We start from the raw sequence: 23,307 nt of genomic DNA, 5'->3' as shown, positions 1-23,307 counted from the left end.
GGGCATTGACTCTTTTTTTTTCTTTTTTTTTTTTTTTTGCAAGATTATTATATAATTCGTGAAAAATATCCAAAAATTTAAAGCACCTGATATTCCCAGGCAGTCTCCCATCCATGTACTAACCTGGCGCAAACCTGCTTATATTCAGAGATCGGGCATTGACTCTATTTTTTTGGCAAAATTATTATATACTAAGTGAAAAATTTCAAAAAAGCTTACAGTACCTGGTATTCCCAGGTGGTCTCCCATCCAGGCACTAACCAGGCCCAAACCTGCTTAGCTTCCGAGATCAGACAAGATCGGGCATAGCCAGGCTGGTATGGCCATAAGCGAAGACTGCTGCAAAGAGAAGGCTATTTAAAGATCAGCCAATCTACTCGCCAGTACATTATAAAAGTAGGAAAGAAACCCCAAAAGCTTAAAGCACCTGGTATTCCTAGGCGGTCTCTCATCCAATTACTAACCTGGCCCAAACCTGCTTATATTCAGAGATCGGGCATTGACTCTATTTTTTGGCAAATTTATTATATACTAAGTGAAAAAATTCCAAAAGCTTAAAGCACCTGGTATTCCTTGGCGGTCTCTCATCCAAGTACTAACCAGATCTAAACCTGCTAAGATTCAGAGATCGGGCATTGACTCTTTTTTATTTTGTTGCAAGATTATTATATAATTCGTGAAAAATATCCAAACATTTAAAGCACCTGGTATTCCCAGGCAGTCTCCCATCCATGTACTAACCTGGCGCAAACCTGCTTATATTCAGAGATCGGGCATTGGCTCTATTTTTTGGCAAAATTATTATATACTAAGTGAAAAATTTCAAAAAAGCTTAGAGTACCTGGTATTCCCAGGCGGTCTCCCATCCAGGCACTAACCAGGCCCAAACCTGCTTAGCTTACGAGATCAGACAAGATCGGGCATAGCCAGGCTGGTATGGCCATAAGCGAAGACTGCTGCAAAGAGAAGGCTATTTAAAGATCAGCCAATCTACTCGCCAGTACATTATAAAAGTAGGAAAGAAACCCCAAAAGCTTAAAGCACCTGCTATTCCTAGGCGGTCTCTCATCCAATTACTAACCTGGCCCAAACCTGCTTATATTCAGAGATCGGGCATTGACTCTATTTTTTGCCAAATTTATTATATACTAAGTGAAAAAATTCCAAAAGCTTAAAGCACCTGGTATTCCTTGGCGGTCTCTCATCCAAGTACTAACCAGACCTAAACCTGCTAAGATTCAGAGATCGGGCATTGACTCTATTTTTTGCCAAATTTATTATATACTAAGTGAAAAAATTCCAAAAGCTTAAAGCACCTGGTATTCCTTGGCGGTCTATCATTCAAGTACTAACCAGACCTTAACCTGCTAAGATTCAGAGATCGGGCATTGACTTCTTCTTTTTTTTTTTTTTTTGCCAGATTATTATATAATTCGTGAAAAATATCCAAAAATTTAAAGCACCTGGTATTCCCAGGCAGTCTCCCATCCATGTACTAACCTGGCCCAAACCTGCTTATATTCAGAGATCGGGCATTGACTCTATTTTTTGCCAAATTTATTATATACTAAGTGAAAAAATTCCAAAAGCTTAAAGCACCTGGTATTCCTTGGCGGTCTCTCATCCAAGTACTAACCAGACCTAAACCTGCTAAGATTCAGAGATCGGGCATTGACTCTTTTTTTTTTTTTGCAAGATTATTATATAATTCGTGAAAAATATCCAAAAATTTAAAGCACCTGATATTCCCAGGCAGTCTCCCATCCATGTACTAACCTGGCGCAAACCTGCTTATATTCAGAGATCGGGCATTGACTCTATTTTTTGGCAAAATTATTATATACTAAGTGAAAAATTTCAAAAAAGCTTACAGTACCTGGTATTCCCAGGCGGTCTCCCATCCAGGCACTAACCAGGCCCAAACCTGCTTAGCTTCCGAGATCAGACAAGATCGGGCATAGCCAGGCTGGTATGGCCATAAGCGAAGACTGCTGCAAAGAGAAGGCTATTTAAAGATCAGCCAATCTACTCGCCAGTACATTATAAAAGTAGGAAAGAAACCCCAAAATCTTAAAGCACCTGGTATTCCTAGGCGGTCTCTCATCCAATTACTAACCTGGCCCAAACCTGCTTATATTCAGAGATCGGGCATTGACTCTATTTTTTGCCAAATTTATTATATACTAAGTGAAAAAATTCCAAAAGCTTAAAGCACCTGGTATTCCTTGGCGGTCTCTCATCCAAGTACTAACCAGACCTAAACCTGCTAAGATTCAGAGATCGGGCATTGACTCTTTTTTTTTTTTTTTTTTTTTTGCAAGATTATTATATAATTCGTGAAAAATATCCAAACATTTAAAGCACCTGGTATTCCCAGGCAGTCTCCCATCCATGTACTAACCTGGCGCAAACCTGCTTATATTCAGAGATCGGGCATTGACTCTATTTTTTGGCAAAATTATTATATACTAAGTGAAAAATTTCAAAAGCTTAAAGCACCTGGTATTCCTTGGCGGTCTCTCATCCAAGTACTAACTAGACCTAAACCTGCTAAAATTCAGAGATCGGGCATTGACTCTTTTTTTTTTTTTTGCAAGATTTTTATATAATTCGTGAAAAATATCCAAACATTTAAAGCACCTGGTATTCCCAGGCAGTCTCCCATCCATGTACTAACCTGGCGCAAACCTGCTTATATTCAGAGATCGGGCATTGACTCTATTTTTTGGCAAAATTATTATATACTAAGTGAAAAATTTCAAAAAAGCTTACAGTACCTGGCATTCCCAGGCGGTCTCCCATACAGGCACTAACCAGGCCCAAACCTGCTTAGCTTACGAGATCAGACAAGATCGGGCATAGCCAGGCTGGTATGGCCATAAGCGAAGACTGCTGCAAAGAGAAGGCTATTTAAAGATCAGCCAATCTACTCGCCAGTACATTATAAAAGTAGGAAAGAAACCCCAAAAGCTTAAAGCACCTGGTATTCCTAGGCGGTCTCTCATCCAAGTACTAACCAGACCTAAACCTGCTAAGATTCAGAGATCGGGCATTGACTCTATTTATTTATTTTTTTGCAAGATTATTATATAATTTGTGAAAAATATCCAAAAATTTAAAGCACCTTGTATTCCCAGGCAGTCTCCCATCCATGTACTAACCTGGCCCAAACCTGCTTATATTCAGAGATCGGGCACTGATTCTATTTTTTGCCAAATTTATTATATACTAAGTGAAAAAATTCCAAAAGCTTAAAGCACCTGGTATTCCTTGGCGGTCTCTCATCCAAGTACTAACCAGACCTAAACCTGCTAAGATTCAGAGATCGGGCATTGACTCTTTTTTTTTTTTTTTTTTGCAAGATTATTATATAATTCGTGAAAAATATCCAAAGATTTAAAGCACCTGATATTCCCAGGCAGTCTCCCATCCATGTACTAACCTGGCGCAAACCTGCTTATATTCAGAGATCGGGCATTGACTCTATTTTTTGGCAAAATTATTATATACTAAGTGAAAAATTTCAAAAAAGCTTACAGTACCTGGTATTCCCAGGCGGTCTCCCATCCAGGCACTAACCAGGCCCAAACCTGTGTAAGGGAAACAGGTCAATTTAGCTCAAAGGGAATCATTTAAGATTTTAAAGGGAATTTGAACAGAATCACTGTTTCACGGCTGTTCACGGAGACGCGCCTGCGGTTCAGTGAACGAGCCGTTTAACATCAAATCTGCGCTGGATACTAATATCCAAACTATAGTGAAAACACTATTAATTAGCACAGTAACAAGATCGGCAGTTTAAGACATTAACTTGTAAGCACAAAACACAAGATACTTCTCTTTTCAATATGAATAAGGCTTTATTAGATAAATCTAAGACATATAAACTAATCTAACATATAAACGCACGCACACACACATTCACACAAGTTGCAGGAAGGTCGAAAGTTAGGGAAAGATGAGTTTAAGAGAATGGAAATATGGAATCCCAAGTTAACAGCAATACGTTAAATTGCATAGACATGAACAACCATCAATCACGTAATTAGCGCTCGCATTGAGTTCCTCAATGGGGTTAAAATTATATTAGATACACCAGCACAACAAATATCTGGGAATACGTTGCCTTCGTTTGCTGTGAAAGGGACTCCAGTTGAAAGGGGTATCCCGGTGTCGCTGATTGGCTGGAAGTTCAGTTGGCTGAAGTGACGTCTTGGGGAGCCCGTGCTTGGGCGTTGGCTGAAGCTGGAGTTGTGTGGCTGGTCGGAGTTCAAACGCGCAGACGAGGTCGACGTTACAAAACTTAACTCAGAACACGAAACTCTCAAACGGAAAAGAAAAGAAATAAAGTTTGACGAGACTAGGTTGTGTTCCTTCTCATTGTGGCATAAGTAGCAGCAGGCAGGCACGCTGGAACCGCGCTCAAAGAACAATGACGACTAACCGCATGGCTAGATGCTTATAGCTAAAGCTAGGTAGCAAAGCTACACGCTAAAAGCTAAGAGCAGGCATGACTGATAGCACGAGCAAGGCTGGAACTAAAAGCCGACATGGCTAATAGCAGCAGCTAGACTAGAACTAAAGGCAAAATTTCATGGGATCCAAAGTATTTAAAACTTCCTTGTTGGCCACCCCTCAAATGTTGCCTTGACCAATCAGATATGTTCTTGGGGTGGGTATCATAAATCATTTGTTTATCTTACCAAGCATGTGGTTCTTGCCTCACAGGGTCTAATTTTGGACATGATTCCTATAACATGATTATGATATATTTTACAAATAAATGATTGTCAGGACAATATCAAGCAAGAAAATGTGATTATTTGAATACTAGACATGACTAGGTATCCTATAGTTATCAAAAGACATAATCAATAAGTGATTATACATGATAGTCAAATGTGTGGGTTACACATAAATTAATATGGAGTTAAGCAACGGAATGATTCATTCATAAGTCTTTTTTGAGTTCATTCTGGTCCATATATAATGTATAAAAAGGGTTTCTTTGCCATTCTCTGGCAAAGGACTTTTCTGTGAAGACAAAGGTTTAAAGCCCTTCCCCCTTAGGAATTTCAGTCTGGTTTCACTGGCTGGGGGGGGAAGTCAATGCAAGTATTTAACTTGATCTCCTGGGTTTACATGTGATGTCCAGCGTTGCATTCCAATCACGAACAATAAATTTGACAATCTCTTCTTCGAATTAAAATTGTCAATAATTGTTCTATTGGTGTTAATGTTGAAAGCTGTTGTGTGAACAAGTTGGTTGGTTGGTTATCTTGCTTGGTTCTTGTGGCACTAGAACTGATTTATGACTTCCTGAGGAATTCAGCTCATGTTTCAATGCACACAGCTCTGATAGACTCTTTGATTTGTCTGATTTGACTCATTTCTGCTACACCTGCTTAGCTTCCGAGATCAGACAAGATCGGGCATAGCCAGGCTGGTATGGCCATAAGCGAAGACTGCTGCAAAGAGAAGGCTATTTAAAGATCAGCCAATCTACTCGCCAGTACATTATAAAAGTAGGAAAGAAACCCCAAAATCTTAAAGCACCTGGTATTCCTAGGCGGTCTCTCATCCAATTACTAACCTGGCCCAAACCTGCTTATATTCAGAGATCGGGCATTGACTCTATTTTTTGCCAAATTTATTATATACTAAGTGAAAAAATTCCAAAAGCTTAAAGCACCTGGTATTCCTTGGCGGTCTCTCATCCAAGTACTAACCAGACCTAAACCTGCTAAGATTCAGAGATCGGGCATTGACTCTTTTTTTTTTTTTTTTTTTTTTTTTTTTGCAAGATTATTATATAATTCATGAAAAATATCCAAACATTTAAAGCACCTGGTATTCCCAGGCAGTCTCCCATCCATGTACTAACCTGGCGCAAACCTGCTTATATTCAGAGATCGGGCATTGACTCTATTTTTTGGCAAAATTATTATATACTAAGTGAAAAAATTCCAAAAGCTTAAAGCACCTGGTATTCCTTGGCGGTCTCTCATCCAAGTACTAACCAGACCTAAACCTACTAAGATTCAGAGATCGGGCATTGACTCTTTTTTTTTCTTTTTTTTTTTTTTTGCAAGATTATTATATAATTCGTGAAAAATATCAAAAAATTTAAAGCACCTGATATTCCCAGGCAGTCTCCCATCCATGTACTAACCTGGCGCAAACCTGCTTATATTCAGAGATCGGGCATTGACTCTATTTTTTTGGCAAAATTATTATATACTAAGTGAAAAATTTCAAAAAAGCTTACAGTACCTGGTATTCCCAGGCGGTCTCCCATCCAGGCACTAACCAGGCCCAAACCTGCTTAGCTTCCGAGATCAGACAAGATCGGGCATAGCCAGGCTGGTATGGCCATAAGCGAAGACTGCTGCAAAGAGAAGGCTATTTAAAGATCAGCCAATCTACTCGCCAGTACATTATAAAAGTAGGAAAGAAACCCCAAAAGCTTAAAGCACCTGGTATTCCTAGGCGGTCTCTCATCCAATTACTAACCTGGCCCAAACCTGCTTATATTCAGAGATCGGGCATTGACTCTATTTTTTGCCAAATTTATTATATACTAAGTGAAAAAATTCCAAAAGCTTAAAGCACCTGGTATTCCTTGGCGGTCTCTCATCCAAGTACTAACCAGATCTAAACCTGCTAAGATTCAGAGATCGGGCATTGACTCTTTTTTATTTTGTTGCAAGATTATTATATAATTCGTGAAAAATATCCAAACATTTAAAGCACCTGGTATTCCCAGGCAGTCTCCCATCCATGTACTAACCTGGCGCAAACCTGCTTATATTCAGAGATCGGGCATTGGCTCTATTTTTTGGCAAAATTATTATATACTAAGTGAAAAATTTCAAAAAAGCTTAGAGTACCTGGTATTCCCAGGCGGTCTCCCATCCAGGCACTAACCAGGCCCAAACCTGCTTAGCTTACGAGATCAGACAAGATCGGGCATAGCCAGGCTGGTATGGCCATAAGCGAAGACTGCTGCAAAGAGATGGCTATTTAAAGATCAGCCAATCTACTCGCCAGTACATTATAAAAGTAGGAAAGAAACCCCAAAAGCTTAAAGCACCTGCTATTCCTAGGCGGTCTCTCATCCAATTACTAACCTGGCCCAAACCTGCTTATATTCAGAGATCGGGCATTGACTCTATTTTTTGCCAAATTTATTATATACTAAGTGAAAAAATTCCAAAAGCTTAAAGCACCTGGTATTCCTTGGTGGTCTCTCATCCAAGTACTAACCAGACCTAAACCTGCTAAGATTCAGAGATCGGGCATTGACTCTATTTTTTGCCAAATTTATTATGTACTAAGTGAAAAAATTCCAAAAGCTTAAAGCACCTGGTATTCCTTGGCGGTCTATCATTCAAGTACTAACCAGACCTTAACCTGCTAAGATTCAGAGATCGGGCATTGACTTCTTCTTTTTTTTTTTTTTTGCCAGATTATTATATAATTCGTGAAAAATATCCAAAAATTTAAAGCACCTGGTATTCCCAGGCAGTCTCCCATCCATGTACTAACCTGGCCCAAACCTGCTTATATTCAGAGATCGGGCATTGACTCTATTTTTTGCCAAATTTATTATATACTAAGTGAAAAAATTCCAAAAGCTTAAAGCACCTGGTATTCCTTGGCGGTCTCTCATCCAAGTACTAACCAGACCTAAACCTGCTAAGATTCAGAGATCGGGCATTGACTCTTTTTTTTTTTTTGCAAGATTATTATATAATTCGTGAAAAATATCCAAAAATTTAAAGCACCTGATATTCCCAGGCAGTCTCCCATCCATGTACTAACCTGGCGCAAACCTGCTTATATTCAGAGATCGGGCATTGACTCTATTTTTTGGCAAAATTATTATATACTAAGTGAAAAATTTCAAAAAAGCTTACAGTACCTGGTATTCCCAGGCGGTCTCCCATCCAGGCACTAACCAGGCCCAAACCTGCTTAGCTTCCAAGATCAGACAAGATCGGGCATAGCCAGGCTGGTATGGCCATAAGCGAAGACTGCTGCAAAGAGAAGGCTATTTAAAGATCAGCCAATCTACTCGCCAGTACATTATAAAAGTAGGAAAGAAACCCCAAAAGCTTAAAGCACCTGCTTTTCCTAGGCGGTCTCTCATCCAATTACTAACCTGGCCCAAACCTGCTTATATTCAGAGATCGGGCATTGACTCTATTTTTTGCCAAATTTATTATATACTAAGTGAAAAAATTCCAAAAGCTTAAAGCACCTGGTATTCCTTGGCGGTCTCTCATCCAAGTACTAACCAGACCTAAACCTGCTAAGATTCAGAGATCGGGCATTGACTCTTTTTTTTTTTTTTTTTTTTTTTGCAAGATTATTATATAATTCGTGAAAAATATCCAAACATTTAAAGCACCTGGTATTCCCAGGCAGTCTCCCATCCATGTACTAACCTGGCGCAAACCTGCTTATATTCAGAGATCGGGCATTGACTCTATTTTTTGGCAAAATTATTATATACTAAGTGAAAAAATTCCAAAAGCTTAAAGCACCTGGTATTCCTTGGCGGTCTCTCATCCAAGTACTAACCAGACCTAAACCTACTAAGATTCAGAGATCGGGCATTGACTCTTTTTTTTTTTTTTTTTTTTTTGCAAGATTATTATATAATTCGTGAAAAATATCCAAACATTTAAAGCACCTGGTATTCCCAGGCAGTCTCCCATCCATGTACTAACCTGGCGCAAACCTGCTTATATTCAGAGATCGGGCATTGACTCTATTTTTTGGCAAAATTATTATATACTAAGTGAAAAATTTCAAAAGCTTAAAGCACCTGGTATTCCTTGGCGGTCTCTCATCCAAGTACTAACTAGACCTAAACCTGCTAAAATTCAGAGATCGGGCATTGACTCTTTTTTTTTTTTTTGCAAGATTTTTATATAATTCGTGAAAAATATCCAAACATTTAAAGCACCTGGTATTCCCAGGCAGTCTCCCATCCATGTACTAACCTGGCGCAAACCTGCTTATATTCAGAGATCGGGCATTGACTCTATTTTTTGGCAAAATTATTATATACTAAGTGAAAAATTTCAAAAAAGCTTACAGTACCTGGCATTCCCAGGCGGTCTCCCATACAGGCACTAACCAGGCCCAAACCTGCTTAGCTTACGAGATCAGACAAGATCGGGCATAGCCAGGCTGGTATGGCCATAAGCGAAGACTGCTGCAAAGAGAAGGCTATTTAAAGATCAGCCAATCTACTCGCCAGTACATTATAAAAGTAGGAAAGAAACCCCAAAAGCTTAAAGCACCTGGTATTCCTAGGCGGTCTCTCATCCAAGTACTAACCAGACCTAAACCTGCTAAGATTCAGAGATCGGGCATTGACTCTATTTATTTATTTTTTTGCAAGATTATTATATAATTTGTGAAAAATATCCAAAAATTTAAAGCACCTTGTATTCCCAGGCAGTCTCCCATCCATGTACTAACCTGGCCCAAACCTGCTTATATTCAGAGATCGGGCACTGATTCTATTTTTTGCCAAATTTATTATATACTAAGTGAAAAAATTCCAAAAGCTTAAAGCACCTGGTATTCCTTGGCGGTCTCTCATCCAAGTACTAACCAGACCTAAACCTGCTAAGATTCAGAGATCGGGCATTGACTCTTTTTTTTTTTTTTTTTTGCAAGATTATTATATAATTCGTGAAAAATATCCAAAGATTTAAAGCACCTGATATTCCCAGGCAGTCTCCCATCCATGTACTAACCTGGCGCAAACCTGCTTATATTCAGAGATCGGGCATTGACTCTATTTTTTGGCAAAATTATTATATACTAAGTGAAAAATTTCAAAAAAGCTTACAGTACCTGGTATTCCCAGGCGGTCTCCCATCCAGGCACTAACCAGGCCCAAACCTGTGTAAGGGAAACAGGTCAATTTAGCTCAAAGGGAATCATTTAAGATTTTAAAGGGAATTTGAACAGAATCACTGTTTCACGGCTGTTCACGGAGACGCGCCTGCGGTTCAGTGAACGAGCCGTTTAACATCAAATCTGCGCTGGATACTAATATCCAAACTATAGTGAAAACACTATTAATTAGCACAGTAACAAGATCGGCAGTTTAAGACATTAACTTGTAAGCACAAAACACAAGATACTTCTCTTTTCAATATGAATAAGGCTTTATTAGATAAATCTAAGACATATAAACTAATCTAACATATAAACGCACGCACACACACATTCACACAAGTTGCAGGAAGGTCGAAAGTTAGGGAAAGATGAGTTTAAGAGAATGGAAATATGGAATCCCAAGTTAACAGCAATACGTTAAATTGCATAGACATGAACAACCATCAATCACGTAATTAGCGCTCGCATTGAGTTCCTCAATGGGGTTAAAATTATATTAGATACACCAGCACAACAAATATCTGGGAATACGTTGCCTTCGTTTGCTGTGAAAGGGACTCCAGTTGAAAGGGGTATCCCGGTGTCGCTGATTGGCTGGAAGTTCAGTTGGCTGAAGTGACGTCTTGGGGAGCCCGTGCTTGGGCGTTGGCTGAAGCTGGAGTTGTGTGGCTGGTCGGAGTTCAAACGCGCAGACGAGGTCGACGTTACAAAACTTAACTCAGAACACGAAACTCTCAAACGGAAAAGAAAAGAAATAAAGTTTGACGAGACTAGGTTGTGTTCCTTCTCATTGTGGCATAAGTAGCAGCAGGCAGGCACGCTGGAACCGCGCTCAAAGAACAATGACGACTAACCGCATGGCTAGATGCTTATAGCTAAAGCTAGGTAGCAAAGCTACACGCTAAAAGCTAAGAGCAGGCATGACTGATAGCACGAGCAAGGCTGGAACTAAAAGCCGACATGGCTAATAGCAGCAGCTAGACTAGAACTAAAGGCAAAATTTCATGGGATCCAAAGTATTTAAAACTTCCTTGTTGGCCACCCCTCAAATGTTGCCTTGACCAATCAGATATGTTCTTGGGGTGGGTATCATAAATCATTTGTTTATCTTACCAAGCATGTGGTTCTTGCCTCACAGGGTCTAATTTTGGACATGATTCCTATAACATGATTATGATATATTTTACAAATAAATGATTGTCAGGACAATATCAAGCAAGAAAATGTGATTATTTGAATACTAGACATGACTAGGTATCCTATAGTTATCAAAAGACATAATCAATAAGTGATTATACATGATAGTCAAATGTGTGGGTTACACATAAATTAATATGGAGTTAAGCAACGGAATGATTCATTCATAAGTCTTTTTTGAGTTCATTCTGGTCCATATATAATGTATAAAAAGGGTTTCTTTGCCATTCTCTGGCAAAGGACTTTTCTGTGAAGACAAAGGTTTAAAGCCCTTCCCCCTTAGGAATTTCAGTCTGGTTTCACTGGCTGGGGGGGGAAGTCAATGCAAGTATTTAACTTGATCTCCTGGGTTTACATGTGATGTCCAGCGTTGCATTCCAATCACGAACAATAAATTTGACAATCTCTTCTTCGAATTAAAATTGTCAATAATTGTTCTATTGGTGTTAATGTTGAAAGCTGTTGTGTGAACAAGTTGGTTGGTTGGTTATCTTGCTTGGTTCTTGTGGCACTAGAACTGATTTATGACTTCCTGAGGAATTCAGCTCATGTTTCAATGCACACAGCTCTGATAGACTCTTTGATTTGTCTGATTTGACTCATTTCTGCTACACCTGCTTAGCTTCCGAGATCAGACAAGATCGGGCATAGCCAGGCTGGTATGGCCATAAGCGAAGACTGCTGCAAAGAGAAGGCTATTTAAAGATCAGCCAATCTACTCGCCAGTACATTATAAAAGTAGGAAAGAAACCCCAAAATCTTAAAGCACCTGGTATTCCTAGGCGGTCTCTCATCCAATTACTAACCTGGCCCAAACCTGCTTATATTCAGAGATCGGGCATTGACTCTATTTTTTGCCAAATTTATTATATACTAAGTGAAAAAATTCCAAAAGCTTAAAGCACCTGGTATTCCTTGGCGGTCTCTCATCCAAGTACTAACCAGACCTAAACCTGCTAAGATTCAGAGATCGGGCATTGACTCTTTTTTTTTTTTTTTTTTTTTTTTTTTTGCAAGATTATTATATAATTCATGAAAAATATCCAAACATTTAAAGCACCTGGTATTCCCAGGCAGTCTCCCATCCATGTACTAACCTGGCGCAAACCTGCTTATATTCAGAGATCGGGCATTGACTCTATTTTTTGGCAAAATTATTATATACTAAGTGAAAAAATTCCAAAAGCTTAAAGCACCTGGTATTCCTTGGCGGTCTCTCATCCAAGTACTAACCAGACCTAAACCTACTAAGATTCAGAGATCGGGCATTGACTCTTTTTTTTTCTTTTTTTTTTTTTTTGCAAGATTATTATATAATTCGTGAAAAATATCAAAAAATTTAAAGCACCTGATATTCCCAGGCAGTCTCCCATCCATGTACTAACCTGGCGCAAACCTGCTTATATTCAGAGATCGGGCATTGACTCTATTTTTTTGGCAAAATTATTATATACTAAGTGAAAAATTTCAAAAAAGCTTACAGTACCTGGTATTCCCAGGCGGTCTCCCATCCAGGCACTAACCAGGCCCAAACCTGCTTAGCTTCCGAGATCAGACAAGATCGGGCATAGCCAGGCTGGTATGGCCATAAGCGAAGACTGCTGCAAAGAGAAGGCTATTTAAAGATCAGCCAATCTACTCGCCAGTACATTATAAAAGTAGGAAAGAAACCCCAAAAGCTTAAAGCACCTGGTATTCCTAGGCGGTCTCTCATCCAATTACTAACCTGGCCCAAACCTGCTTATATTCAGAGATCGGGCATTGACTCTATTTTTTGCCAAATTTATTATATACTAAGTGAAAAAATTCCAAAAGCTTAAAGCACCTGGTATTCCTTGGCGGTCTCTCATCCAAGTACTAACCAGATCTAAACCTGCTAAGATTCAGAGATCGGGCATTGACTCTTTTTTATTTTGTTGCAAGATTATTATATAATTCGTGAAAAATATCCAAACATTTAAAGCACCTGGTATTCCCAGGCAGTCTCCCATCCATGTACTAACCTGGCGCAAACCTGCTTATATTCAGAGATCGGGCATTGGCTCTATTTTTTGGCAAAATTATTATATACTAAGTGAAAAATTTCAAAAAAGCTTAGAGTACCTGGTATTCCCAGGCGGTCTCCCATCCAGGCACTAACCAGGCCCAAACCTGCTTAGCTTACGAGATCAGACAAGATCGGGCATAGCCAGGCTGGTATGGCCATAAGCGAAGACTGCTGCAAAGAGAAGGCTATTTAAAGATCAGCCAATCTACTCGCCAGTACATTATAAAAGTAGGAAAGAAACCCCAAAAGCTTAAAGCACCTGCTATTCCTAGGCGGTCTCTCATCCAATTACTAACCTGGCCCAAACCTGCTTATATTCAGAGATCGGGCATTGACTCTATTTTTTGCCAAATTTATTATATACTAAGTGAAAAAATTCCAAAAGCTTAAAGCACCTGGTATTCCTTGGCGGTCTCTCATCCAAGTACTAACCAGACCTAAACCTGCTAAGATTCAGAGATCGGGCATTGACTTCTTCTTTTTTTTTTTTTTGCCAGATTATTATATAATTCGTGAAAAATATCCAAAAATTTAAAGCACCTGGTATTCCCAGGCAGTCTCCCATCCATGTACTAACCTGGCCCAAACCTGCTTATATTCAGAGATCGGGCATTGACTCTATTTTTTGCCAAATTTATTATATACTAAGTGAAAAAATTCCAAAAGCTTAAAGCACCTGGTATTCCTTGGCGGTCTCTCATCCAAGTACTAACCAGACCTAAACCTGCTAAGATTCAGAGATCGGGCATTGACTCTTTTTTTTTTTTTGCAAGATTATTATATAATTTGTGAAAAATATCCAAAAATTTAAAGCACCTGATATTCCCAGGCAGTCTCCCATCCATGTACTAACCTGGCGCAAACCTGCTTATATTCAGAGATCGGGCATTGACTCTATTTTTTGGCAAAATTATTATATACTAAGTGAAAAATTTCAAAAAAGCTTACAGTACCTGGTATTCCCAGGCGGTCTCCCATCCAGGCACTAACCAGGCCCAAACCTGCTTAGCTTCCGAGATCAGACAAGATCGGGCATAGCCAGGCTGGTATGGCCATAAGCGAAGACTGCTGCAAAGAGAAGGCTATTTAAAGATCAGCCAATCTACTCGCCAGTACATTATAAAAGTAGGAAAGAAACCCCAAAAGCTTAAAGCACCTGCTATTCCTAGGCGGTCTCTCATCCAATTACTAACCTGGCCCAAACCTGCTTATATTCAGAGATCGGGCATTGACTCTATTTTTTGCCAAATTTATTATATACTAAGTGAAAAAATTCCAAAAGCTTAAAGCACCTGGTATTCCTTGGCGGTCTCTCATCCAAGTACTAACCAGACCTAAACCTGCTAAGATTCAGAGATCGGGCATTGACTCTTTTTTTTTTTTTTTTTTTTTTGCAAGATTATTATATAATTCGTGAAAAATATCCAAACATTTAAAGCACCTGGTATTCCCAGGCAGTCTCCCATCCATGTACTAACCTGGCGCAAACCTGCTCATATTCAGAGATCGGGCATTGACTCTATTTTTTGGCAAAATTATTATATACTAAGTGAAAAATTTCAAAAAACTTAGAGTACCTGGTATTTCCAGGCGGTCTCCCATCCAGGCACTAACCAGGCCCAAACCTGCTTAGCTTACGAGATCAGACAAGATCGGGCATAGCCAGGCTGGTATGGCCATAAGCGAAGACTGCTGCAGAGAGAAGGCTATTTAAAGATCAGCCAATCTACTCGCCAGTACATTATAAGAGTAGGAAAGAAACCCCAAAAGCTTAAAGCACCTGGTATTCCTAGGCGGTCTCTCATCCAAGTACTAACAAGACCTAAACCTGCTAAGATTCAGAGATCGGGCATTGACTCTATTTTTTTTTTTTTGCAAGATTATTATATAATTTGTGAAAAATATCCAAAAATTTAAAGCACCTGGTATTCCCAGGCAGTCTCCCATCCATGTACTAACCTGGCCCAAACCTGCTTATATTCAGAGATCGGGCACTGACTCTATTTTTTGCCAAATTTATTATATACTAAGTGAAAAAATTCCAAAAGCTTAAAGCACCTGGTATTCCTTGGCGGTCTCTCATCCAAGTACTAACCAGACCTAAACCTGCTAAGATTCAGAGATCGGGCATTGACTCTTTTTTTTTTTTTTTTTGCCAGATTATTATATAATTCGTGAAAAATATCCAAAAATTTAAAGCACCTGGTATTCCCAGGCAGTCTCCCATCCATGTACTAACCTGGCCCAAACCTGCTTATATTCAGAGATCGGGCATTGACTCTATTTTTTGCCAAATTTATTATATACTAAGTAAAAAAATTCCAAAAGCTTAAAGCACCTGGTATTCCTTGGCGGTCTCTCATCCAAGTACTAACCAGACCTAAACCTGCTAAGATTCAGAGATCGGGCATTGACTCTTTTTTTTTTTTTTTTTTTTTTTTGCAAGATTATTATATAATTCATGAAAAATATCCAAACATTTAAAGCACCTGGTATTCCCAGGCAGTCTCCCATCCATGTACTAACCTGGCGCAAACCTGCTTATATTCAGAGATCGGGCATTGACTCTATTTTTTGGCAAAATTATTATATACTAAGTGAAAAATTTCAAAAAAGCTTAGAGTACCTGGTATTCCCAGGCGGTCTCCCATCCAGGCACTAACCAGGCCCAAACCTGCTTAGCTTACGAGATCAGACAAGATCGGGCATAGCCAGGCTGGTATGGCCATAAGCGAAGACTGCTGCAAAGAGAAGGCTATTTAAAGATCAGCCAATCTACTCGCCAGTACATTATAAAAGTAGGAAAGAAACCCCAAAAGCTTAAAGCACCTGGTATTCCTAGGCGGTCTCTCATCCAAGTACTAACCTGGCCCAAACCTGCTTATATTCAGAGATCGGGCATTGACTCTATTTTTTGGCAAATTTATTATATACTAAGTGAAAAAATTCCAAAAGCTTAAAGCACCTGGTATTCCTTGGCGGTCTATCATTCAAGTACTAACCAGACCTTAACCTGCTAAGATTCAGAGATCGGGCATTGACTTCTTCTTTTTTTTTTTTTTTGCAAGATTATTATATAATTCGTGAAAAATATCCAAAAATTTAAAGCACCTGGTATTCCCAGGCAGTCTCCCATCCATGTACTAACCTGGCCCAAACCTGCTTATATTCAGAGATCGGGCATTGACTCTATTTTTTGCCAAATTTATTATATACTAAGTGAAAAAATTCCAAAAGCTTAAAGCACCTGGTATTCCTTGGCGGTCTCTCATCCAAGTACTAACCAGACCTAAACCTGCTAAGATTCAGAGATCGGGCATTGACTCTATTTTTTGGCAAAATTATTATATACTAAGTGAAAAATTTCAAAAAAGCTTACAGTACCTGGCATTCCCAGGCGGTCTCCCATCCAGGCACTAACCAGGCCCAAACCTGCTTAGCTTACGAGATCAGACAAGATCGGGCATAGCCTTTTTTTTTTTTTTTTATCTTTTTATTTAACTTTCAATTCACAGTTTTTCAATTGCATCATTCCATCCAATTTACTTACATTTCAATACATTTGTATGAATCGTTTTTCAACTGAACTACTTAATTTTGCATAATCATACAGCAATAAAAAGAAAGAACATAAATAAAGTACACACACATATATGTTTACAATTACTCAATTGACATCAGCCATTCTCAACCAGATTATAACTCTTTACCAATTGAAACGTATTTCTTCCCCCACCTTTTGATGTATGAACCTATTCATAGTCAAAAAATAACTCTTTCCCTTCTTTATCGTCATACTTACAAATCAACCCTCTTTGTATCATTGACATTAATCTTTTACTTTTATTTTTCTCCCTTCAAAATATTTATAGTTCCTTCTTAGAACTACTTCTAGTCTGGCATGACTCAGAACAAAATTAATTAAACAAATATCAGTTATTTTCCTTTTCCCGAAAGTTCCAAACAAAAACAATTTCCCCCATTCCTCCTCGGTCTCAACTTCGACACCCCAGTTTTGTCACATAACCGCTCGTGGTTCTTTTATCTGCTCAACCTGTTCTCCGTCCATCTCAGACTTCCTCTTTGCACTCAGTCTTTTAATCTTTGTTTTCAGTCCCTCTTTACTTTCTCTGTCTCTCTTTTTTCCACCTCTGCTTTCTATCAGTTCTTGTGCAGTATTTTTATTTTCCTCTTCTTTACCTCTTTCTTTCACATTACTTTCATCTGTGTCCTCCTCTTCCTCGATCTCTTCCGACTGCTCCATCTCCTCCTCCCCATCTTCTGCTTCACTGTAACTTTCAGGTCTGCCTCGCCATTCCATTTTGCTTCTTCTTTCACTATCTTCAGCTCCGTCTTTCTCTCCACCGCTCACCACATCAGTTGTTCCCTCCTCTTGCACCTCTGTCAGAACACTATTCCTCCTTTCATCATATTTTTGACTATCCACCCTCTCTCTCTCTAATCCCATCCATTCTTCACAATCTCTTGCATAATGGCCTCCACCATTGCACTTGAAGCACTTTAATTCAGGGCATTCTCTGATTATGTGCCCTGGCTTGATGCAAAGTCTACAAACACGTATTTGTCTATCATGGATGACACGAAAAAATTCGGTGCCTCTCAGAGTCTCAAATTTTGTGGAGTATGGTAGTGAACATACCTGTTCCGTGAAGCGAACTTTTAAGAAACGTGTCCCATCAACTGTATCCGTTCCAGGCCACACCCGGCGTTTGATTGGTGAAAGTGGTCGTACTCCCCACTCCTGTAACTTGGCGAGTATCTTCTCATCCTCTAAGTACACAGGCAAATTGATAAAGGACACCACCATATCATTATTTATTATATCCCTGGCATGCACCATCACTCCTTTCACTCTCACTCCATCCATTAGTTTCCTCTTTGCCTCTTCATCTTTCATTGTGAGCTCATAGACCCTTTCACCTCTCACCCTGCAGCCAATCACTTCTCCACACTCCTTCTTTACTTCCTTCAGCAAATCCATCATTGAAATCTTTTCTGTTCCATCCACCTCTACCTCCACAGTCAGCTCTTTGCTGTACTTCCATTTTGATTTTCCTTGCACTCCTCTGCTGTTTTCTTCTCCCTCTTCCCACAAATTCCCTGTGACTTTACTTATCTCTTGTTGCTTTTGGATCTCTGCTTGTTTGACTTTACCTCTTCTTTGCTCCTCCTCTTCATTCCTCCCATTGCTACCTTTTCTCATCATGGTTTGTTCTCTTTCTTTATCTGACGCCATGCTGTGCTTCTGCAGCATGCTACAAGGAAAAATAAGTCAAAAAACGTCAAAAAAAGTCCCCCAGACAGCCTAAGCTGCCAGGGGGATTTATGGAGGTCAACACTGACTATCCAGCAACTAATATCCCAAGCAAAAATCTGAAAGCCAAAATATTTAGAAACAAACAATTAAAATAAACAAACAGGATTGAGCCTTTCTCTCTGTGCTGCAAGACTATCACTTCCTGTTGGCTCACTGGCGCCGCCAGGTTGGTATGGCCGTAAGCGAAGACTGCTGCAAAGAGAAGGCTATTTAAAGATCAGCCAATCTACTCGCCAGTACATTATAAAAGTAGGAAAGAAACCCCAAAAGCTTAAAGCACCTGGTATTCCTAGGCGGTCTCTCATCCAAGTACTAACCAGACCTAAACCTGCTAAGATTCAGAGATCGGGCATTGACTCTATTTATTTTTTTTTTTGCAAGATTATTATATAATTTGTGAAAAATATCCAAAAATTTAAAGCACCTGGTATTCCCAGGCAGTCTCCCATCCATGTACTAACCTGGCCCAAACCTGCTTATATTCAGAGATCGGGCACTGACTCTATTTTTTGCCAAATTTATTATATACTAAGTGAAAAAATTCCAAAAGCTTAAAGCACCTGGTATTCCTTGGCGGTCTCTCATCCAAGTACTAACCAGACCTAAACCTGCTAAGATTCAGAGATCGGGCATTGACTCTTTTTTTTTTTTTTTTTTGCAAGATTATTATATAATTCGTGAAAAATATCCAAAAATTTAAAGCACCTGATATTCCCAGGCAGTCTCCCATCCATGTACTAACCTGGCGCAAACCTGCTTATATTCAGAGATCGGGCATTGACTCTATTTTTTGGCAAAATTATTATATACTAAGTGAAAAATTTCAAAAAAGCTTACAGTACCTGGTATTCCCAGGCGGTCTCCCATTCAGGCACTAACCAGGCCCAAACCTGTGTAAGGGAAACAGGTCAATTTAGCTCAAAGGGAATCATTTAAGATTTTAAAGGGAATTTGAACAGAATCACTGTTTCACGGCTGTTCACGGAGACGCGCCTGCGGTTCAGTGAACGAGCCGTTTAACATCAAATCTGCGCTGGATACTAATATCCAAACTATAGTGAAAACACTATTAATTAGCACAGTAACAAGATCGGCAGTTTAAGACATTAACTTGTAAGCACAAAACACAAGATACTTCTCTTTTCAATATGAATAAGGCTTTATTAGATAAATCTAAGACATATAAACTAATCTAACATATAAACGCACGCACACACACATTCACACAAGTTGCAGGAAGGTCGAAAGTTAGGGAAAGATGAGTTTAAGAGAATGGAAATATGGAATCCCAAGTTAACAGCAATACGTTAAATTGCATAGACATGAACAACCATCAATCACGTAATTAGCGCTCGCATTGAGTTCCTCAATGGGGTTAAAATTATATTAGATACACCAGCACAACAAATATCTGGGAATACGTTGCCTTCGTTTGCTGTGAAAGGGACTCCAGTTGAAAGGGGTATCCCGGTGTCGCTGATTGGCTGGAAGTTCAGTTGGCTGAAGTGACGTCTTGGGGAGCCCGTGCTTGGGCGTTGGCTGAAGCTGGAGTTGTGTGGCTGGTCGGAGTTCAAACGCGCAGACGAGGTCGACGTTACAAAACTTAACTCAGAACACGAAACTCTCAAACGGAAAAGAAAAGAAATAAAGTTTGACGAGACTAGGTTGTGTTCCTTCTCATTGTGGCATAAGTAGCAGCAGGCAGGCACGCTGGAACCGCGCTCAAAGAACAATGACGACTAACCGCATGGCTAGATGCTTATAGCTAAAGCTAGGTAGCAAAGCTACACGCTAAAAGCTAAGAGCAGGCATGACTGATAGCACGAGCAAGGCTGGAACTAAAAGCCGACATGGCTAATAGCAGCAGCTAGACTAGAACTAAAGGCAAAATTTCATGGGATCCAAAGTATTTAAAACTTCCTTGTTGGCCACCCCTCAAATGTTGCCTTGACCAATCAGATATGTTCTTGGGGTGGGTATCATAAATCATTTGTTTATCTAACCAAGCATGTGGTTCTTGCCTCACAGGGTCTAATTTTGGACATGATTCCTATAACATGATTATGATATATTTTACAAATAAATGATTGTCAGGACAATATCAAGCAAGAAAATGTGATTATTTGAATACTAGACATGACTAGGTATCCTATAGTTATCAAAAGACATAATCAATAAGTGATTATACATGATAGTCAAATGTGTGGGTTACACATAAATTAATATGGAGTTAAGCAACGGAATGATTCATTCATAAGTCTTTTTTGAGTTCATTCTGGTCCATATATAATGTATAAAAAGGGTTTCTTTGCCATTCTCTGGCAAAGGACTTTTCTGTGAAGACAAAGGTTTAAAGCCCTTCCCCCTTAGGAATTTCAGTCTGGTTTCACTGGCTGGGGGGGGGAAGTCAATGCAAGTATTTAACTTGATCTCCTGGGTTTACATGTGATGTCCAGCGTTGCATTCCAATCACGAACAATAAATTTGACAATCTCTTCTTCGAATTAAAATTGTCAATAATTGTTCTATTGGTGTTAATGTTGAAAGCTGTTGTGTGAACAAGTTGGTTGGTTGGTTATCTTGCTTGGTTCTTGTGGCACTAGAACTGATTTATGACTTCCTGAGGAATTCAGCTCATGTTTCAATGCACACAGCTCTGATAGACTCTTTGATTTGTCTGATTTGACTCATTTCTGCTACACCTGCTTAGCTTCCGAGATCAGACAAGATCGGGCATAGCCAGGCTGGTATGGCCATAAGCGAAGACTGCTGCAAAGAGAAGGCTATTTAAAGATCAGCCAATCTACTCGCCAGTACATTATAAAAGTAGGAAAGAAACCCCAAAATCTTAAAGCACCTGGTATTCCTAGGCGGTCTCTCATCCAATTACTAACCTGGCCCAAACCTGCTTATATTCAGAGATCGGGCATTGACTCTATTTTTTGCCAAATTTATTATATACTAAGTGAAAAAATTCCAAAAGCTTAAAGCACCTGGTATTCCTTGGCGGTCTCTCATCCAAGTACTAACCAGATCTAAACCTGCTAAGATTCAGAGATCGGGCATTGACTCTTTTTTTTTTTTTTGTTGCAAGATTATTATATAATTCGTGAAAAATATCCAAACATTTAAAGCACCTGGTATTCCCAGGCAGTCTCCCATCCATGTACTAACCTGGCGCAAACCTGCTTATATTCAGAGATCGGGCATTGACTCTATTTTTTGGCAAAATTATTATATACTAAGTGAAAAATTTCAAAAAACTTAGAGTACCTGGTATTCCCAGGCGGTCTCCCATCCAGGCACTAACCAGGCCCAAACCTGCTTAGCTTACGAGATCAGACAAGATCGGGCATAGCCAGGCTGGTATGGCCATAAGCGAAGACTGCTGCAAAGAGAAGGCTATTTAAAGATCAGCCAATCTACTCGCCAGTACATTATAAGAGTAGGAAAGAAACCCCAAAAGCTTAAAGCACCTGGTATTCCTAGGCGGTCTCTCATCCAAGTACTAACAAGACCTAAACCTGCTAAGATTCAGAGATCGGGCATTGACTCTATTTTTTTTTTTTTTTTTGCAAGATTATTATATAATTTGTGAAAAATATCCAAAAATTTTAAGCACCTGGTATTCCCAGGCAGTCTCCCATCCATGTACTAACCTGGCCCAAACCTGCTTATATTCAGAGATCGGGCACTGACTCTATTTTTTGCCAAATTTATTATATACTAAGTGAAAAAATTCCAAAAGCTTAAAGCACCTGGTATTCCTTGGCGGTCTCTCATCCAAGTACTAACCAGACCTAAACCTGCTAAGATTCAGAGATCGGGCATTGACTCTTTTTTTTTTTTTTTTTTTTTTTTGCAAGATTATTATATAATTCATTAAAAATATCCAAACATTTAAAGCACCTGGTATTCCCAGGCAGTCTCCCATCCATGTAGTAACCTGCCGCAAACCTGCTTATATTCAGAGATCGGGCATTGACTCTATTTTTTGGCAAAATTATTATATACTAAGTGAAAAATTTCAAAAAAGCTTAGAGTACCTGGTATTCCCAGGCGGTCTCCCATCCAGGCACTAACCAGGCCCAAACCTGCTTAGCTTACGAGATCAGACAAGATCGGGCATAGCCAGGCTGGTATGGCCATAAGCGAAGACTGCTGCAAAGAGAAGGCTATTTAAAGATCAGCCAATCTACTCGCCAGTACATTATAAAAGTAGGAAAGAAACCCCAAAAGCTTAAAGCACCTGGTATTCCTAGGCGGTCTCTCATCCAAGTACTAACCTGGCCCAAACCTGCTTATATTCAGAGATCGGGCATTGACTCTATTTTTTGCCAAATTTATTATATACTAAGTGAAAAAATTCCAAAAGCTTAAAGCACCTGGTATTCCTTGGCGGTCTATCATTCAAGTACTAACCAGACCTTAACCTGCTAAGATTCAGAGATCGGGCATTGACTTCTTCTTTTTTTTTTTTTTTTTGCAAGATTATTATATAATTCGTGAAAAATATCCAAAAATTTAAAGCACCTGGTATTCCCAGGCAGTCTCCCATCCATGTACTAACCTGGCGCAAACCTGCTTATATTCAGAGATCGGGCATTGACTCTATTTTTTGGCAAAATTATTATATACTAAGTGAAAAAATTCCAAAAGCTTAAAGCACCTGGTATTCCTTGGCGGTCTCTCATCCAAGTACTAACCAGACCTAAACCTACTAAGATTCAGAGATCGGGCATTGACTCTTTTTTTTTCTTTTTTTTTTTTTTTGCAAGATTATTATATAATTCGTGAAAAA

At 39.3% G+C, this 23,307-nt stretch overlaps 5 non-coding genes and 10 pseudogenes across 5 annotated transcripts; all 15 read right to left on the bottom strand.

The window, feature by feature from the left end:
- Positions 1-212: 212 nt before the first annotated feature.
- LOC127936186 (5S ribosomal RNA) lies at positions 213-331 on the bottom strand. The gene has a single exon (XR_008148228.1). It is a non-coding gene; the product is annotated as a 5S ribosomal RNA (ribosomal RNA).
- Positions 332-829: 498 nt separating this feature from the next.
- Positions 830-948, bottom strand: LOC127936405 (uncharacterized; annotated as a pseudogene).
- Positions 949-1,864: 916 nt separating this feature from the next.
- Positions 1,865-1,983, bottom strand: LOC127936420 (5S ribosomal RNA). Its single transcript, XR_008148281.1, has one exon. It is a non-coding gene; the product is annotated as a 5S ribosomal RNA (ribosomal RNA).
- A 782-nt stretch (positions 1,984-2,765) lies between these two features.
- On the bottom strand, positions 2,766-2,884 carry LOC127936811 (uncharacterized; annotated as a pseudogene).
- Positions 2,885-6,261: 3,377 nt separating this feature from the next.
- LOC127936409 (5S ribosomal RNA) lies at positions 6,262-6,380 on the bottom strand. The gene has a single exon (XR_008148280.1). It is a non-coding gene; the product is annotated as a 5S ribosomal RNA (ribosomal RNA).
- Positions 6,381-6,878: 498 nt separating this feature from the next.
- On the bottom strand, positions 6,879-6,997 carry LOC127936404 (uncharacterized; annotated as a pseudogene).
- A 915-nt stretch (positions 6,998-7,912) lies between these two features.
- Positions 7,913-8,031, bottom strand: LOC127937843 (uncharacterized; annotated as a pseudogene).
- Positions 8,032-9,099: 1,068 nt separating this feature from the next.
- LOC127936810 (uncharacterized) lies at positions 9,100-9,218 on the bottom strand (annotated as a pseudogene).
- A 3,377-nt stretch (positions 9,219-12,595) lies between these two features.
- Positions 12,596-12,714, bottom strand: LOC127936398 (5S ribosomal RNA). Its single transcript, XR_008148279.1, has one exon. It is a non-coding gene; the product is annotated as a 5S ribosomal RNA (ribosomal RNA).
- Positions 12,715-13,212: 498 nt separating this feature from the next.
- LOC127936403 (uncharacterized) lies at positions 13,213-13,331 on the bottom strand (annotated as a pseudogene).
- A 778-nt stretch (positions 13,332-14,109) lies between these two features.
- LOC127936387 (5S ribosomal RNA) lies at positions 14,110-14,228 on the bottom strand. The gene has a single exon (XR_008148278.1). It is a non-coding gene; the product is annotated as a 5S ribosomal RNA (ribosomal RNA).
- Positions 14,229-14,733: 505 nt separating this feature from the next.
- LOC127937506 (uncharacterized) lies at positions 14,734-14,852 on the bottom strand (annotated as a pseudogene).
- A 930-nt stretch (positions 14,853-15,782) lies between these two features.
- LOC127936402 (uncharacterized) lies at positions 15,783-15,901 on the bottom strand (annotated as a pseudogene).
- Positions 15,902-21,767: 5,866 nt separating this feature from the next.
- LOC127936930 (uncharacterized) lies at positions 21,768-21,886 on the bottom strand (annotated as a pseudogene).
- A 654-nt stretch (positions 21,887-22,540) lies between these two features.
- On the bottom strand, positions 22,541-22,659 carry LOC127936401 (uncharacterized; annotated as a pseudogene).
- Between the last annotated feature and the right edge of the window lie 648 nt (positions 22,660-23,307).

Source organism: Carassius gibelio, chromosome A19 (genome assembly GCF_023724105.1).
Source record: "Carassius gibelio isolate Cgi1373 ecotype wild population from Czech Republic chromosome A19, carGib1.2-hapl.c, whole genome shotgun sequence".
NCBI lineage: Eukaryota > Metazoa > Chordata > Actinopteri > Cypriniformes > Cyprinidae > Carassius > Carassius gibelio.
The sequence above is the reverse complement of the archived record's forward strand: the minus strand, read 5'-3'. Positions and strand labels throughout refer to the sequence as shown.